The 19,240-nt window shown below is 44.0% G+C and overlaps 1 protein-coding gene across 1 annotated transcript in view; it reads right to left on the bottom strand.

The window, feature by feature from the left end:
* LOC140721919 (uncharacterized) overlaps positions 1 to 19,240 on the bottom strand; it is a 65,665-nt gene that overhangs the window by 13,027 nt on the left and 33,398 nt on the right. The gene's annotated exons all lie outside the window — the stretch shown is intronic.

The raw sequence follows: 19,240 nt of genomic DNA, 5'->3' as shown, positions 1-19,240 counted from the left end.
TCTTCTTAATGCTTCCTCCCCAACACGCCACCACAAAGAAGAGGGCGCTCTCCACAACTGACCTGTAGAACATCTTCAGCATCTCACTACAGACATTGAATGACGCCAACCTTCTCAGGCAGTACAGTCGACTCTGTGCCTTCCTGCACAAGACATCTGTGTTGGCAGTCCAGTCTAGCTTCTCGTCTAACTGTACTCCCAGATACTTGTAGGTCTTAACCTGCTCCACACATTCTCCATTAATGATCACTGGCTCCATATGAGGCCTAGATCTCCTAAAGTCCACCACCATCTCCTTGGTCTTGGTGATATTGAGACGCAGGTAGTTTGAGTTGCACCATATCACAAAGTCCTGTATCAGTTTCCTATACTCCTCCTGTCCATTCCTGACGCACCCCACTATGGCCGTGTCATCAGCGAACTTCTGCACATGGCAGGACTCCGAGTTATATTGGAAGTCTGATGTGTACAGGACCGGAGAGAGTACGGTTCCCTGTGGCGCTCCTGTGCTGCTGACCACCGTGTCAGACCTACAGTCTCCCAACCGCACATACTGAGGTCTATCTGTCAAGTAGTCCACTATCCAATCCACCATGTGAGAGTCTACTCCCATCTCCGTTAGTTTGTGCCTTAAGATCTTGGGCTGGATGGTGTTAAAGGCACTAGAGAAGTCAAGGAATGTAATCCTCACAGCACAACTGCCCCCATCTAGGTGAGAGAGTGATTTGTGCAGCAAATACGTGATAGCATCCTCCACTCCCACCTTCTCCTTATACGCAAACTGAAGAGGATCCCGGGCGTGCCTGGTTTGTGGCCTCAGATTCTGTATTATCAGCCGCTCCATGGTCTTCATCACGTGCGACGTCAAGGCAACAGGTCTGAAGTCATTCAACTCCTTTGGTTGTGGTTTCTTCGGTACCGGGACAATACAGGATGTTTTCCACTGTCTGGGTACTCTTCTCTGCTCCAGGCTCACGTTGAAGATGCGCTGTAGTGGTTCTCCCAGCTCAGTCGCACAGGCCCTCAGTAATCGTGGGGAAACTCCATCCGGTCCAGCCGCCTTGCTGGTACAGATCTTCCTCAGTTGACCTTCCACCTTTGCAGCCGTAATCCTGGGCGTGGGCAAGGTCTCCTGTGAGTGGCCTGGTAACATAAGAATAAAATCGAGCGAGTTTATCCTTGGACATGTGAGCCCTATGAACAACCTTAAATTGTGTTAGGCATGTTTAGCACAAATAGAAGAAGAATTGACTAATTGTAAAATTTTCTCCCACTGCTCTGTGGGTATGAGACAGTGAAGTTCTTTTTCCCATTCCTTCGTAATTATTTCTGATACTTCTGGCTGTATTTTCATGATCATATGATAAATGATGGCTACTTCATTTATCATAATGATTGATAAAGTATTGCTACTTCTGGCAAGGATTCAGAGATAGAATTTTTTCTGTAATGTCCATTGGACATAATTTCAGAAAATACTAACATTCTAGAAATTTCTAACTTGCAAGTATCTAAAAAAATATGAGTTTTATGTTGGATAGCTGTTTAAAGGACATAAAACTGTTATCTAAAAATAGATGACGAAAACATGTTATACCTTTTGTTTTCCATAACACAAAGGCTTGGTCCATAACAGAGGGCTGGAAAAAGAAGTTAGATATAATAGGGCTTGATTATTCAAGCCAAAGAATTTACGAAATTGAAACCATATTCTTAATGTATGTTTAACTATAGGATTAGTTATTTGTTTATTCGGTTTAGATAAAGCAAAAGGAAGCGAAGATCCTAAAATAGAAAACAATGAGAAGTCTTGTACAGATTTACACTCCAAATTTATCAATTGTGGGCAAGGTACTATGACCGATTCTTGTGTCCAAAATATTAAATATTGAATATTAACTGTCCAATAGTAAAATCTCAGGTTTGGCAAAGCAAAACCACCTTCCTTCTTAGGCTTCTGTAAATATTTTTTACTTAATCTAGGATTTTCATTCTGCCACACATACGAGTATATTTTGTATCAATAATATCAAAAAAAGATTTAGGAATAAAAATTTGTAATGCTTGGAATAAATATAAAAATTTGGGTAATACTATCATCTTGATAGCATTAATTCAACCAACCAATGACAGAGATAATGGGGACCACCTGGTAACAAGTTGCTTGATTTGTTCAATTAAAGGTAAAAAATTAACTTTAAATAAACCTTTATGTTTCTTGGTAATTTTAATACCAAATAAGTAAAATGATCTGTGACAACTTTAGATGGTAAGTGTTTATAAATTGGAACTTGCATATTTAATGGAAATAATTCACTCTTATTAAAATTCAGTTTGTAGTCAGAAAAGCTACTAAACTGAGCAAGCAAGGATGAAATAGCAGGAATAGATCTCTCAGGGTCAGATATGTATAGTAACAAATCATCAGCATATGATGATAACTTATAAGTCCCTTACCCACCTAATATAAAAATTCTGCAACGTATTAAATAAATATAGCCATTCAACTCTATCGAACATTTTTTCAGCATCTAAGGAAATGACATTCTGGTATTTTAGATGAAGAATTATAAATTATATTAATTAATTTTCTAATGTTAAAAGATGAATAACAGGTTTTAATAAATCCAGTCTGATGTACAGAGATAATTTGAGGAAATACATTTTCTAATCTAGTGGCCAAAATTTTGGTAAAAATCTTAGAATCCGTATTCAGCAAGGATATTGGCCGATAGGATGCACATTCAGTGGGGTCTTTATCTTTTTAAAGAATTGGAGAAATGGAGGCATCATAAAAAGAATGTGCTTATTTACCTACAGTTAACACATCTTTAAAAATTTTACAAAGCCAAGGAGCGAGTATAGAAGAAAAGGATTTTAAACATTCAACAGTATAACCGTCCGGACCAGGGGCTTTACCTGAATTTATTGAAAAAGGGAGTGGGTTCCCCTTTCCAGACCCTGCCCAGGGACTTGTACCACTCCTCAGGGTTATATATGGAACCTCTCGGGCAGGGACAGGGAGTGGGTTCCCCTTTCCAGACCCTGCCCGGGGACTTGTGCCACTCCTCAGGGTTATATATGGAACCTCTCGGACAGGGACAGGGAGTGGGTTCCCCTTTCCAGACCCTGCCCGGGGACTGGTGCCACTACTCAGGGTTATATATGGAACCTCTCGGACAGGGACAGGGAGTGGGTTCCCCTTTCCCAGGCAGACACCCGAAGGTGACCGGGAGCCACCAGAGGGGCTGATGTAATACAAGCCATGGCACGGTGGGTCACTGAGGTAAGGGAACCCATTTGAATGACAGCCCGACTGCACGCGGATTTTGGTGAATTTACCCGATAACTACAGAAAAAAGGAGAATCCCTTGCATACTTTATAGCTCGTTTTAAGGATACGTGAGAGTCCAATGCCGGCAAACCCCTGGACAGATCAGTATGTCCAGCTGGCAGTGCAGACTTTTCTAAACTTTCTCAGACCCAAGCTTGCCCACTCCTTTAAGTTAACTAATCTCAATTCGCTGTGTCAGACCTGGCCCCAGGGTGACATAAATTCTGATGAATATGGAGAGCAACTGACTCTTTAAAGGGACTGGGGCAAAGCGAGGGTGTGTACAGAGAACCGGTAGTGAGGAGATGGAGTTCGGGTCCCGACGAAGAACCCAGAACGGGTGGCAGGATCGTGCGGACGGTGCAGATGAAGAGGACACTTGGCAAATGACAGAAATGGGGTTTGTAGAAAGAGGGGACATTGAGCCAGAGATTGTCGCACTGCAATCACAGACAAGAATAATAAGAGGCAAAAAGAGAGCTTGGATCACAGTAATAATTGACAGAGTACCACATTTACTCTCCACAATCCCTTTGGTCCCGGATAGGACAGGCCAGAGGGGACGGATCACAGTGATACTCGACAGAGTACCACATTTACTCTCCACAATCCCTTTGGTCCCATATAGAGCAGGCCAGAGGGGACGGATCACATTGATACTTGACAGAGTTCCACATTTACTCTCCACAATCCCTTTGGTCCCAGATACGACAGGCCAGAGGGGACGGATCACAGTGATACTCGACAGAGTACCACATTTACTCTCCACAATCCCTTTGGTCCCGGATAGGACAGGCCAGAGGGGGCGGATCACGGTGATACTCGACAAAGTACCACATTTACTCTCCACAATCCCTTTGGTCCCGGATAGGACAGGCCAGAGGGGACGGATCACAGTGATACTCGACAGAGTACCACATTTACTCTCCACAATCCCTTTGGTCCCGGATAGGACAGTCCAGAGCGGGCGGATCACGGTGATACTCGACAGAGTACCACATTTACTCTCCACAATCCCTTTGGTCCCGGATAGGACAGGCCAGAGGGGACGGATCACGGTGATACTCGACAGAGTACCACATTTACTCTCCACAATCCCTTTGGTCCCGGATAGGGCAGGCCAGAGGGAACGGATCACGGTGATACTCGACAGAGTACCACATTTACTCTCCACAATCCCTTTGCTCCCAGATAGGGCAGGCCAGAGGGGATGGATCACAGTGATACTCGACAGAGTACCACAATTACTCTCCACAATCCCTTTGGTCCCCGATAGGCGGGCCAGAGGGGACGGATCACAGTGATACTCGACAGAGTACCACATTTACTCTCCACAATCCCTTTGGTCCCGGATAGGGCAGGCCAGAGGGGACGGATCACAGTGATACTCGACAGAGTACCACATTTACTCTCCACAATCCCTTTGGTCCCGGATAGGGCAGGCCAGAGGGGACGGCGATACAGGCGGCTGTGATCAGGCTCACCACACAGGCAGGCTCTTTTCTCACTGCTATAATCAGGTAGAAGGTACTAGAGCCTCAGGACTCGCCCCTCCAGGGTCAGGAATAGTTACTACCCCTCAACCATCAGGCTGTGGAACAACCCAGGATAACTGCACTCACCTGCTGTCCATAGAGATGCTCCCACAACAAATCATCGTATTGGGACTGTCTCAAAATGAGTGAAATAAGACGTGGTTTGACTGAGACAGATCACATTCCTGTCTCAGAATTAGAGAAATTCAATCTCACAGGATATTTACAGCGAAAGGGCTGGAATGATGTTTCCCATAAGGTGTGGAACCAGCACTCACAGACTCAAAATCCGAGGACAACTCAGCAGGACTGAGATGAGGAGAAATTTCCTCACCCAGAGTGCAGTTAATCATTGCAATTATCTCCACAAGGTTTCTAAATTGAATAGACATATCCTGGGGCTCAGCGGTGATGGAAAGTTGCAGGAAAGTGGTGCTGAGTTCAAAAGTCAAGCATGTTCTGAGTGAAGGGCAGAAGAGGCGCAAGGGGCCGAATGGCCACACCTTCTCTATTTTTTATTTTCTGAAACACGAGTTTACCTTTGCGCCTCACTGTTTCTTGTCCTGTCAGACTGAACAGGGAGCACTGAGTGTACCGGACATCTATCGGCAGCTACTGCTGTTATTTCATGTTCTCGTTGTTTATTTGCATTGGCGAAGTTTGTTGTCTTCTGCACTCTGGTTGATCTTTCAGTGATCCAGATATAGTTACCGTTCTGTAGCTTTGCTCTGTATGTTTGTAGGAGTTGTATGTGGCGACTTATACGTACTCTGTTAGTTTTTGGAATAGTCGCTTGGGGAATCTGAGGTGGAGCAGTATTTGGGGCTTATTTAAAATTATGCATAGATATTATCCAACCAATGTTTATTTGGCATGGTTTAATTCTGATATTGAAACTAACTGTTCTTTTTGCGGTTTATATCCAGAGGATTTATTTCATCTGTTTTGGGATTGTGAATGTGTTAAAACATTTTGGGTTGATGTTTGTCAATTTATAGATCAATATATTAATGTGGATTTTACTTTTTGTTTTCAAAACGTCTTATTTGGGTTTACTAATAACACCAAATCTCATAGGGATCATTTCTTTATCATAAATCTTTTGTTAATTTACAGCAAATTTTATATCCATAAATGCAATCACAGCAATAAGAAACCTTCATTTCTATTTTGATGTCAGACTTCAAACTCTACGTTTATCCTCTGAAAACTTCCCATAATCAGAAAGTTTTGAATCCTTCCGATGGAGGAGGTGAAGATTCGGGCGGAGATTCCGTGAGATGTTTCAGCCACACAGAGGGTGCCCGGTCTTTCCCTGCCGGGGATCGGGGCCTATTGTCCGGAGTTCCCTCCCAGTCCTGTCTCCTGCTGCTGGGATACGGGAGCTGGCCCGCAGCGGCTGCCGACGGAACTCCGGTGCTGTGAGCGCTCCCCTGTGCAAAAGGACAGGCTGAAGGTCAAGGGAGAACCAGGCGCAAAGGTAAACTCGGACTTTAGAAAATAAATAACAGTTGCAGGCCTGGCCACTCGGCCCGTTGCGCCTATTCCACCCTTTCCTCAGAGTAGTCCTTTTTAAATCATTTTATTGATTTTAAACAAACATAAATGAAACATGAATACAAAGAGCTTGAGAGTACATAATTAATAGGTTAAGATATAAATACAAATAGATGATAATAACCTCCCAAACTCATAGTGGTTACAAAAAATGGAGAAAATAAGAAACACTCCCCCCCCCAAAAAAATGGAAAAAATCCTAATCGACATGGGCCATTGCATTATATCAATTATACACAGTAGCGTCAATAACTCCGCACCTCCATCCAAATAATTAAGGGCAATGAAAGTAAGGTTTAGGAAAAGTCAGTTTAGCTGATATGAAAATGTTGAATAAATGGTCTCCAAGTTTCTTCAAATTTAACTGAAGGGTCAAAGACAACACTTGTAATGTTTTCTAAACTCAAACAAGAAATCGTTTGAGAAAACTACTGAAATATAGTTGGAGGACTAATTTCTTTCCAATTCAATAGGATAGATCTTCTAGCCATTAATGTAACAAATGCAATCATCCGCCGGGCTGAGGGGGGATAAACGACTATCATCCACCATTGGTAATCCGAAAGTTGCAGTAATAGGATGCGGTTGCAATTTGATATTCAGAACTGTTGAAATAATACCAAAAATATCTTTCCAATAATTTTGCAAACGGGGGCAAGACCAGAACATGTGGGTCAATGAAACGACTTCAGAATGACATCTGTCACAGGTTGGATTAACATAAGAATAAAATCGAGCGAGTTTATCCTTGGACATGTGAGCCCTATGAACAACCTTAAATTTTATTAGGCATGTTTAGCACAAATAGAAGAATAATTGACTAATTGTAAAATTTTCTCCCACTGCTCTGTGGGTATAAGACAGTGAAATTCTTTTTTCCCATTCCTTCTTAATTATTTCTGATACTCCTGGCTGGATTTTCATGATCATATGATAAATGATAGCTACTTAACCCTTCCGGCAAGGATTCAGAGATAGAATTTTTTTCTGTAATGTCCATTGGACATAATTTCAGAAAATACTAACATTCAAGAAATTTCTAACTTGCAAGTATCTAAAAAAAATGAGTTTTAGGCTGGATAGCTGTTCAAAGGACATAAAACTGTTATCTAAAAATAGATCATGAAAACATGTTATACCTTTTGTTTTCCATAACACAAAGGTCTGGTCCATAAAAGAGGGCTGGAAAAAGAAGTTAGATATAATAGGGCTTGATTATTCAAGCCAAAGAATTTACGAAATTGAAACCATATTCTTAATGTATGTTTAACTATAGGATTAGTTATTTGTTTATTCGGTTTAGATAAAGCAAAAGGAAGCGAAGATCCTAAAATAGATCCTCATGCTCCTTAGGATGAAGAGGTCAATACTCCCCAATGCCATTAGGCTTTACAATTCTACCGCCAGGACTTAAGAACTTTTTAAAAGCTATTATTAATGCTTTTTGAGATAGTGATTTAGATGCATATAATATTTTTTTTTACTGAGTTAAGTATTGTATGTAATTAGTTATGCTACAACAAGTGTATGGGACATTGGAAAAAAGTTGAATTTCCCCATGGGGATGAATAAAGTATCTATCTATCTGTCTATCTAGAAAACAATGATAGATAGATAGATACTTTATTCATCCCCACGGGGAAATTCAAAATTTTTTCCAATGTCCCATACACTTATTGTAGCAAAACTAATTACTAATGAGAAGTCTTGTACAGATTTACACGCCAAATTTACCCATTGTGGGCAAGGTACTATGACCGATTCTTGTGTCCAAAATATATAAATATTGAAGATTAACTGCCCAATAGTAAAATCTCAGGTTTGGCAAAGCAAAACCACCTTCCTTCTTAGGCTTCTGTAAATATCTTTTACTTAATCTCGGATTTTTACTCTGCCACACATGAGGATATTTTGGAGTCAATAATATCAAAAAAAGATTTAGGAATAAAAATTTGTAATGCTTGGAATAAATAAAAAAAATTTGGGTAATACTATCATCTTGGGGATAATGGGGACCACCTGTTAACAAGTTGCTTGATTTGTTCAATTAAAGGTAAAAAAAAATTAACTTTAAATAAACCCTTATGTTTCTTGGTAATTTTAATACCCAAATAAGTAAAATGATCTGTGACAACTTTAAATGGTAAGTGTTTATAAATTGGAAGTTGCATATTTAATGGAAATAATTCACTCTTATTAAAATTCAGTTTGTAGCCAGAAAAGCTACTAAACTGAGCAAACAAGGATGAAATAGCAGGAATAGATCTCTCAGGGTCAGATATGTATAGTAACAAATCATCAGCATATAATGATAACTTATAAGTCCCTTACCCATGGGTAATACCAAAAATATTAGGTGATTCACGAATGGCAACGGCTAAAGGTTCCAAAGCAATGTCAAATAATAGAGGACTTAAAGGGCAGCCTTGCCTTGTACCACAGGACAACTGAAAAAAAAGGAGATCTTTGATTATTGGTAAGAACGGAAGCCAAAGGATTATAATACATTAATTTAATCCATGATATAAATTTCAAGCTAAAATTAAAATTCTGCAACGTATTAAATAAATATGGCCATTCAACTCTATCGAACGCTTTTTCAGCATCTAAGGAAATGACATTCTGGTATTTTAGATGAAGAAGTATAAATTATATTAACAAATTTTCAAATGTTAAAAGATGAAAAACAGTTTTTAATAAATCCGGTCTGATCTTCAGAGATAATTTGAGGTTAACATTTTCTAATCTAGTGGACAAAATTTTGGTAAAAATCTTAGAATCCGTATTCAGCAAGGATATTGGCCGATAGGATGCACATTCAGTGGGGTCTTTACCTTTTTTAAGAATTGGATAAATGGAGGCATCATAAAAAGATTGTGGTTATTTACCTACAGTAAACGCATCTTTAAAAATTTTAAAAAGCCAAAGAGGGATTTTAAAAATTTAAAAAATTCAGCAGTATAACCATCCGGACCTGGGGCTTTACCTGAATTCATTGAAAAAGGGAGTGGGTTCCCCTTTCCAGACCCTGCCTGGGGACTTCACTGCACTCCTCAGGGTTATATATGGAACCTCTCGGACAGGGACAGGGAGTGGGTTCCCCATTCCAGACCCTGCCCGGGGACTTGTGCCACTCCTCAGGGTTATATATGGAACCTCTCGGACAGGGACAGGGAGTGGGTTCCCCTTTCCAGACCCTGCTCGGGGACTTGTGCCACTCCTCAGGGTTATATATGGAACCTCTCGGGCAGGGACAGGGAGTGGGTTCCCCTTTCCAGACCCTGCTCGGGGACTTGTGCCACTCCTCAGGGTTATATATGGAACCTCTCGGACAGGGACAGGGAGTGGGTTCCCCTTTCCCAGGCAGATGCCTGAAGGTGACCGGGAGCCACCAGAGGGGCTGATGTAATACAAGCCATGGCACGGTGGGTCGCTGAGGTAAGGGAACCCATTTGAATGGCAGCCTGACTGCACGCGGATTTTGGTGAGTTTACCCGATAACTACAGTAAAAAGGAGAATCCCTTGCGTACTTTATAGCTCGTTTTAAGGATACGTGAGAGTCCAATGCCGGCAAAACCCTGGACAGATCAGTATGTCCAGCTGGCAGTGCAGACTTTTCTAAACTGTCTCAGACCCAAGCCTGCCCACTCCTAAAGTTAACTAATCTCAAATCGCTGTGTCAGACCTGTCCCCCGGGTGACATAAATTCTGATGAATATGGAGCGCAATTGACTCTTTAAAGGGACTGGGGAAAAGCGAGAGTGTGCACAGAGAACCGGTAGTGAGGAGATGGAGTTCGGGTCCCGACCAAGAACCCAGAACCGGTGGCAGGATAGTGCGGACGGTGCAGATGAAGAGGACACTTGGCTAAGGACAGAGACGGGGTTTGTAGAAAGAGGGGACATTGGGCCAGATATTGTCGCACTGCAATCACAGACAAGAATAATGGGCAGGAAGAGAGCCTGGATCACAGCAATACTCGACAGAGTACCACATTTACTCTCCACAATCCCTTTGGTCCCGAATAGGGCAGGCCAGAGGGGACGGATCACAGTGATACTCGACAGAGTACCACATTTACTCTCCACAATCCCTTTGGTCCCGGATAGGGCAGGCCAGAGGGGACGGATCACAGTGATACTCGACAGAGTACCACATTCACACTCCACAATCCCTTTGGTCCCGGATAGGGCAGGCCAGAGGGGACAGATCACTGTGATACTCGACAGAGTACCACATTTACTCTACACAATCCGTTTGGTCCCGGATAGGGCAGGCCAGAGGGGATAGATCACAGTAATACTCGACAGATTACCACATTTACTCTCCACAATCCCATTGGTCCCGGACAGGGAAGGCCAGTGGGGACAGATTACAGTGATACTCGACAGATTACCACATTTACTCTCCACAATCCCTTTGGTCCCGGATAGGGCAGGCCAGAGGGGACGGATCACAGTGATACTCGACAGAGTACCACATTTACTCTCCACAATCCCTTTGGTCCCGGACAGGGAAGGCCAGTGGGGACAGATTACACTGATACTCGACAGATTACCACATTTACTCTCCACAATCCCTTTGGTCCCGGATAGGGCAGGCCGGAGGGGACGGATCACAGTGATACTCGACAGAGTACCACATTTACTCTACACAATCCGTTTGGTCCCGGATAGGGCAGGCCAGAGGGGACAGATCACAGCAATACTCGACAGAGTACCACATTTACTCTCCACAATCCCTTTGGTCCCGGATAGGGCAGGCCAGAGGGGACAGATCACAGTAATACTCGACAGAGTACCACATTTACTCTACACAATCCGTTTGGTCCCGGTTAGGGCAGGCCGGAAGGGACGGATCACATTGATACTCGACAGAGTTCCACATTTACTCTCCACAATCCCTTTGGTCCCGGATAGGACAGGCCAGAGGGGACGGATCACAGTGAAACTCGACAGAGTACCATATTCACTCTCCACAATCCCTTTGGTCCCGGATAGGGCAGGCCAGAGGGGACGGATCACAGTGATGCTCGACAGAGTACCATATTCACTCTCCACAATCCCTTTGGTCCCGAATAGGACAGGCCAGAGTGGCAGATCACAGTGATACTCGACAGAGTTCCACATTTACTCTCCACAATCCCTTTGGACCCGGATAGGGCAGGCCAGAGGGGACGGATCACAGTGAAACTCGACAGAGTACCATATTCACTCTCCACAATCCCTTTGGTCCCGGATAGGGCAGGCCAGAGGGGACGGATCACAGTGATGCTCGACAGAGTACCATATTCACTCTCCACAATCCCTTTGGTCCCGAATAGGACAGGCCAGAGTGGCAGATCACAGTGATACTCGACAGAGTACCACATTTACTCTCCACAATCCCTTCGCTCCCGGATAGGACAGGCCAGAGGGGACAGATCACTGTGATACTCGACAGAGTACCACATTTACTCTCCACAATCCGTTTGGTCCCAGTTAGGGCAGGCCGGAAGGGACGGATCACAGTGATACTCGACAGAGTTCCACATTTACTCTCCACAATCCCTTTAGTCCCGGATAGGGCAGGCCAGAGGGGACGGATCACAGTGAAACTCGACAGAGTACCATATTCACTCTGCACAATCCCTTTGGTCCCGGATAGGGCAGGCCAGAGGGGACGGATCACAGTAATACTCGACAGAGTTCCACATTTACTCTCCACAATCCCTTTGGTCCCGGATAGGGCAGGCCAGAGGGGACGGATCACAGTGAAACTCGACAGAGTACCATATTCACTCTGCACAATCCCTTTGGTCCCGGATAGGGCAGGCCAGAGGGGACGGATCACAGTAATACTCGACAGAGTACCACATTTACTCTCCACAATCCGTTTGGTCCCGGATAGGACAGGCCAGAGGGGACGGATCACAGTGATACGACAGAGTACCACATTCACTCTCCACAATCCCTTTGATCCCGGATAGGGCAGGCCGGAGGGGACGAATCACAGTGATACTCGACAGAGTACCACATTCACTCTCCACAATCCCTTTGGTCCTGGATAGGGCAGGCCAGAGGGGACAGATCACAGTGATACTCGACAGAGTACCACATTCACTCTCCACAATCCCTTTGATCCCGGATAGGGCAGGCCGGAGGGGACGAATCACAGTGATACTCGACAGAGTACCACATTTACTCTCCACAATCCCTTTGGTCCCGGATAGGGCAGGCCAGAGGGGACGGATCACAGTGATACGCGACAGAGTACCACATTTACTCTCCACAATCCCTTTGGTCCCGGTTAGGGCAGGCCTGAGGGGACGGATCACAGTGAAACTCGACAGAGTACCATATTCACTCTCCACAACCCCTTTGGTCCCGGGTAGGGCAGGCCAGAGGGGACGGATCACAGTGATACGCGACAGAGTACCACATTTACTCTCCACAATCCCTTTGGTCCCGGTTAGGGCAGGCCGGAAGGGACGGATCACAGTGATACTCGACAGAATTCCACATTTACTCTCCACAATCCCTTTGGTCCCGGATAGGGCATGCCAGAGGGGACGGATCACAGTGAAACTCGACAGAGTACCATATTCACTCTCCACAATCCCTTTGGTCCCGGATAGGACAGGCCAGTAGGGACGGATCACAGTGATACTCTGCAGAGTACCACATTTACTCTCCACAATCCGTTTGGTCCCGGATAGGACAGGCCAGAGGGGACGGTGATACAGGCGGCTGTGATCAGGCTCACCACACAGGCAGGCTCTTTTCTCACTGCTGTAATCAGGTAGAAGGTACAAGAGCCTCAGTTCTCGTCCCACCAGGGTCAGGAACAGTTACTACCCCTCAACCATCAGTCTGTGGAACAACACAGGATAACTGCACTCACCTGCTGTCCATAGAGATGCTCCCACAACAAATCATCGTACTGGGACTGTCTCAAAATGAGTGAAATAAGAGGTGGTTTGACTGAGACAGATCACATTCCTGTCTCAGAATTAGAGAAATTCAATCTCACAGGATATTTACAGCGGAAGGGCTGGAATGAAGTTTCCCATAAGGTGTGGAACCAGCGCTCACAGACTTTAAATCCAAGGACAACTCAGCAGGACTGAGATGAGGAGAAATTTCCTCACCCAGAGTGCAGTGAATCATTGCAAATATCTCCACAAGGTTTCTAAATTGAATAGGCATATCCTGGGGCTCAGCGGTGATGGGAAGTTGCAGGAAAGTGGTGCTGCGGTCAAAAGTCAAGCATGTTCTGAGTGAAGGGCAGAAGAGGTGCAAGGGGCCGAATGGCCACGCCTTCTCATTTCTGATTTTCTGAAACACGAGTTTACCTTTGCGCCTCACTGTTTCTTGTCCTGTCAGATTGAACAGGGAGCGCTGAGAGCACCGGACATCTGTCGGCAGCCGCTGCGGTTATTTCATGTTCTCGTTGTTTATTTGCATTGGCGAAGTTTGTTGACTTCTGCAGTCTGGTTGATGTTTCAGTGATCCAAATATAGTTACCATTCTGTAGCTTTGCTCTGTATGTTTGTAGGAGTTGTATGTGGTGACTTGTATGTACTCTGTTAGTTTTTGAAATAGTCGCTTGGGGAATCTGACGTGGAGGAGTATCTGGCTTATTTAAAATTATACATAGATATTATCCAAACAATGTTTATTTGACAAGGGTTAATTCTGATATTGAAACTAACTGTTCTTTTTGTGGTTTATATCCAGAGAATTTATTTCATCTGTTTTGGGGTTGTGAATATGTTAAAACATTTTAGTTTGATGTTGGTCAATTTATAGATCAATATATTAATGTGGATTTTACTTTTTGTTTTCAAAACGTCTTATTTGGGTTTACTAATAACACCAAATCTCATAGGGATCATTTCTTTATCATAAATCTTTTGTTAATTTACAGCAAATTTTATATCCATAAATGCAATCACAGCAATAAGAAACCTTCATTTATATTTTGATGTCAGACTTAAAACAATACGTATATCCTCTGAAAACTTCCCATAGCCAGAAGGCTGTAAAGACTGTACAAATCTGTCAAAGTTTTGGGTTATCTCTGTAAATGTTTCTGTTTTGTGACTCCTCTTAGATAGAGTTCCTTCTGTCCAACAATATTTAGAGCTGATTTCCTTGTTCATTTGTATATTTAAAATTAATAGTTATATATTTGTTGCTGCTTTTGTGTGACTCCCTGGCTTTTTTAGCATATGTTTAGTGTTTCTGTTTTTGTTTGTGTTTAATAAAAATTTAAAAAATTTAAAATGATAATAAAATTTACTTTGAACTTTGAGGCTCGGTGAACTTGCTTTGATTCTGAGAACAAACTGTGACTGACATCTCCAGCTCCCGGCTGCAGCCCGCCCTCGGACACACTCACAGCCAATCAGAGAACATCACTGGGTGAATCTTGCCTCCATTGGCTGAGGAGTGTCAGTGGGCGGGACGCTGGACGGACCGAAGTTTGGAATCGGGAACGAGTGGACCCGGTGAGAGACCCGAGATTGGGAGCAGCTCCCCGGGTAAAGGCTGCAACAGCGGCCGGAGTTTTCAATCCTTCCGATGGCGGAGGTGAAGATTAGGGCGGAGATTCCGTGAGATATTTCAGCCACACAAAGGGTGCCCGGTCTTTCCCCGCCGTGGATCGGGGCCTATTGTCCGGAGTTTCCTCCCAGACCTGTCTCCTGCTGCTGGGATACGGGAGCTGGCCCGCAGCGGCTGCCGATGGAACTCCGGTGCTGTGAGCGCTCCCCTGTGCAAAAGGACAGGCTGAAGGTCAAGGGAGAACCAGGCGCAAAGGTAAACTCGGACTTTAGAAAATAAGAAACTGGAGCAGGCCATTCGGCCCTTTGCGTCTGTTCTGCCTTTCACTCAGAACATGCCTGATCTTTGAGCTCAGCGCCACTTTCGCGCAACGTTCCAGCATCGCAGAGTCCCAAAATTTGTCCTTCAAATTTAGAAACCTTGTGGAGAAAATTCAAAAGATTCGCTGCCCTCTGGGTGAGGAAATTTCTCCTCATCTCAGTCCTGCTGAGGTGAACTCGGATTCTGTGACCCCCATTCCTCACCACAGCCGAAGGAAACATCATTCCTGCCTCTACCCTGTCAATACCCTGTGAGACTGTGTCTGTCTCAGTCAGACAGCCTTTTATTTCTCTAATTTTGAGAAAGGACCGGTCAGTATAATCTCTCTGAGTACACAACCTCACCTCCTAAATCAATCTGGGAAATCTCTTCATTCCCTTCATCCCACAGGCTGACTCCGGGAGGGAGACCAGACCTGTGCACAGTGTTCTATGTACGCTCTCACCAGGTCCCCATATACCTTCAGAGGAGATCTTTAATCTTGTATTCAAACCTTCCTTCCCATTCAAAGCTCTTCATTTAATATCGAACTCAAACAGTGAACAGACACAACACAGCCTCAGCCATGAATTTAAAGGGCAGGTGTTGCAACAGTTTGAGCTTCACACCGTGGCCACGGAGCAAGCAGGGGGTCACAGAGGGAGGAATGTGGGAGTGTTGTATGTCTGAGCCCAGCTGTGTGTGTTTGTGTATCAGAATCAGGTTAAATATCACCGACAAACAAATATCACTGTCATACGTGGTGAAATATGTTCCTTTGTGTCTGCAGTTTGTCAGCAGTACATTGCAATAGTTAGTAATAAAAACTACAGATTACAATTAGTATGTATAAAATTATATTTAAAATGTAGTGCAAAAAGTGAGGGAAAATCCTGAGGAAGTGTTTATTGGCACATTGTCCGTTCAGAAATCTGATGGTGGGGAAGAAGCTGTTCCTGAACCAGTGAGTGTGTCTCCAGGGTCCTGTACATCCTCCTTGATGGTAGCAATGAGACGAAGGCATGTCCTGGGTGATGGGGGTCCTTAATGATGGATGCCACCTTTTTGTGGCATCATCTTTTGAATGTGTCCTGGATGCTGTGGAGTCCAGTGCCCATGAAGGAGCTGGCTGAGTTTACAACTTTCTGCAGCATTTTCCGATCCTGTGCAGTGGCCTCTCCACACCAGGCAGTGATGCAACCAGTTAGAATGCTCTCCACAGTAAATCTGTAGAAATTTGCAAGTGTCTTTGGTGACAGACCGATTCCCCTCAATCTCCGAATGAAATATAGCCGATGTTGTGCCTTCATTGTAACTACATCAATATGTTGGGCCCAGGATAGTTCCTCAGAGATGTTGACAGGCAGGAAATGGAAGCTGCTCACCCTTTTCACTTCTGATCCCACGATGAGGACTGGTGTGTGTTCCCTCGACTTCCCCTTCCTGAATCCACAATCAATTCCTTTGTCTTCATGATGTTGAGTGCAAGGTTGTTGCTGCGACTCCACTCAACTTGCTGATCTATCTCACTCCTGTACTCCTCCTCATCACCATCTGATATTCCAGCAACAATAGTTGTGTATTCGGCAAGTTTATAGATGAGCCTAGCCACACAGACGTGGTGTTGAGAGAGTAGAGCAGTGGACTGAGCACACATCGGTGAGCTGTGCCAGTGTTGATTGTCAGCAAGGAGGAGATGTTATTTCTGATCCACACAGACTGTGGTCTCCTGGTGAGGATCCAGGTGCAGAAGGAGGTACAGAGGTCCAGGTTTTGGAGCTGAGCTGTAATCAGCAGCCTGACTTGTGTATTGCTATTGTCCAGGTGATCTAAGGCCGAGTGGAGAGCCAGTGAGATTGCATTTGCTGTAGACATATTGTGGCAATCGGCAAATTGCAGTGGGTCCAGGTCCATGCACAGGCAATTGATTCTTTCCATGACCAAACCCTCAAAGCACTTCATCACAGATGTGTATCTGTGTGTGTGTGTGCACGCTTGAAGCAGTGATCCCAGTTTGATTCAGGAATCTTTCCTGTAGCTGGGGTACCTCAGAAGAGGGGTCATAGTGATGGGACGATCATTCTGATCAGAGCCAAATAATTTAGCCAGTAAATGCTGAACCTTTAGAAATTACAAATCACACGTGTGTTTGAGAGAGTATTTACAGATTTAATTGTAGATTTCAAAATTTACCAAGTAAATTTATTCTCGAAGTACACGCATGTCACCATGTTCAATCCTGAGATTGTTTTTTTCGGACAAACTCAGTAAATCCAAGAATCATGATTGAATCAATGAAAGCCCAAACCCAACATTGTAGATAAAATACAATGTGCAAAAGACAACAGACTGCAAATATTAAATAGAAAAAAATAAGTAAGAAATAGTTATCATGAACAGGAGATGAAGAATCTGTGAATGTGTCCATTGGTTATAGGAACAGCTCAGTGATGGGGCAATTGAATTTGAGTAAGATTATCCGCTCTGTTTGAAGAACTTGATGATTGAAGGGTGATAACAGTTCCTGAACCTGGTGGTGTGGGTTCTGAGCCTCCTGCACTTTCTTCCTGATGGCATCAGTGAGAAGAGATCATGTGCCACTTGGTGGGCTCCTTGATGATAGATGTAGCTTTCCTATGACAGCGCACCAGAGAAATGTGCGCAGTGGTGGGGAGGGTTTTTACCCGTGATGTACTGGGCCATATCCACTACTTTCTCTAGGATTTTCCTTTCAAGGGCTTTGGTGTTTCCATACCAGGCCATGATGTAACGACTGAACATATTCTCCACACACATCTGTAGAAGTTTGGCAAGGTTGTAGATGTCATGCTGAATCTTTGCAGGCTTTTAAGGAAATGGAGATGTTGCTGTGCTTTCTTCGTAATTGCACTTCCATGCTGGGCTCAAGACAGATCCTGGAAAGTGATGACATTGAGGAATTTAAGGTTGCTGACCCTCTCCGCGTTTGATCTCTGATGAGGACTGGCTCACGGATCTCCTGTTTCCGCCTCCTGAAGTCAATAATCAGCTCCTGGCTCTTGCTGACGTTAAATGAGAGGTTGCCATAAGACCATAAGATATAGGAGCAGAATTAGGCCATTTGGCCCATCGAGTCTGCTCCGCCATTTCATTTTAGCTGACCCAATTTCCCTCTTGGCCCCAATCTCCTGCCTTCTCCTGGTAGCCCATCATGCCCTGACCAATCAAGAAACTATCAACCTCTGCCTTAAATGTACATGAAGATTTGGCCTCCACAGCTGCCAATGATTCACTGTCCATAGAGTCCATAGATTCATTACTCTCTGGCTAAAGAAATTCCTCCTAATCTCCATTCTAAAGATACCGCTCTATTCTGAGGCTGTGTCCTTTGGTCTTAGACTCTCCCAAAATAGGAAACATCCTCTCCATATCCACTCTATTAATCCTTTCACTATTTGATATATTTCAATTAGGTCTCCTCTCATTCTTTTGAATTCCACTCAATACAGGCCCAGAGCCATCAAATACTCTTCATATGACAACACATTCATTTTGGGAATCATTGATGTGAATGTCTTTTGGACATTCTTCAGTTTCAGCACATCTTTTCTAAGATAAGGGGTCCAAAACTGCTGACAGTACTCCCAGTGAGGCCTCACCAGTGCTTTCAAAATTTTCAACATTACATCCCTGCGTTTATATTCTATTCCTCTTGAAATGAATGCTGACATTACATTTGCCTTCTTCACCATAGACTCAATCTGCAAATTGACCTTTAGGGACTATTTAGAAAATAGTCAGCCCTGTCATTTCTTCGACCAAAGTGCATGCTGATACACTTTGCTGACACTGTATTCCATCTCCCACTTCTTTGTCAATTCTCCTCATCTGTTGAAGACCTTCCAAAGCCTCTCTATTTCCTCAAACGACCTGACCCTCAACCATCTTCAAATTGTCTGAAGACATTGCAGCAAGGTAATCAATTTCA

This window comes from Hemitrygon akajei, unplaced genomic scaffold (assembly GCF_048418815.1).
Source record: "Hemitrygon akajei unplaced genomic scaffold, sHemAka1.3 Scf000064, whole genome shotgun sequence".
In the NCBI taxonomy this organism is placed as follows: domain Eukaryota; kingdom Metazoa; phylum Chordata; class Chondrichthyes; order Myliobatiformes; family Dasyatidae; genus Hemitrygon; species Hemitrygon akajei.
This window is presented reverse-complemented; position numbering and strand designations above follow the sequence as displayed.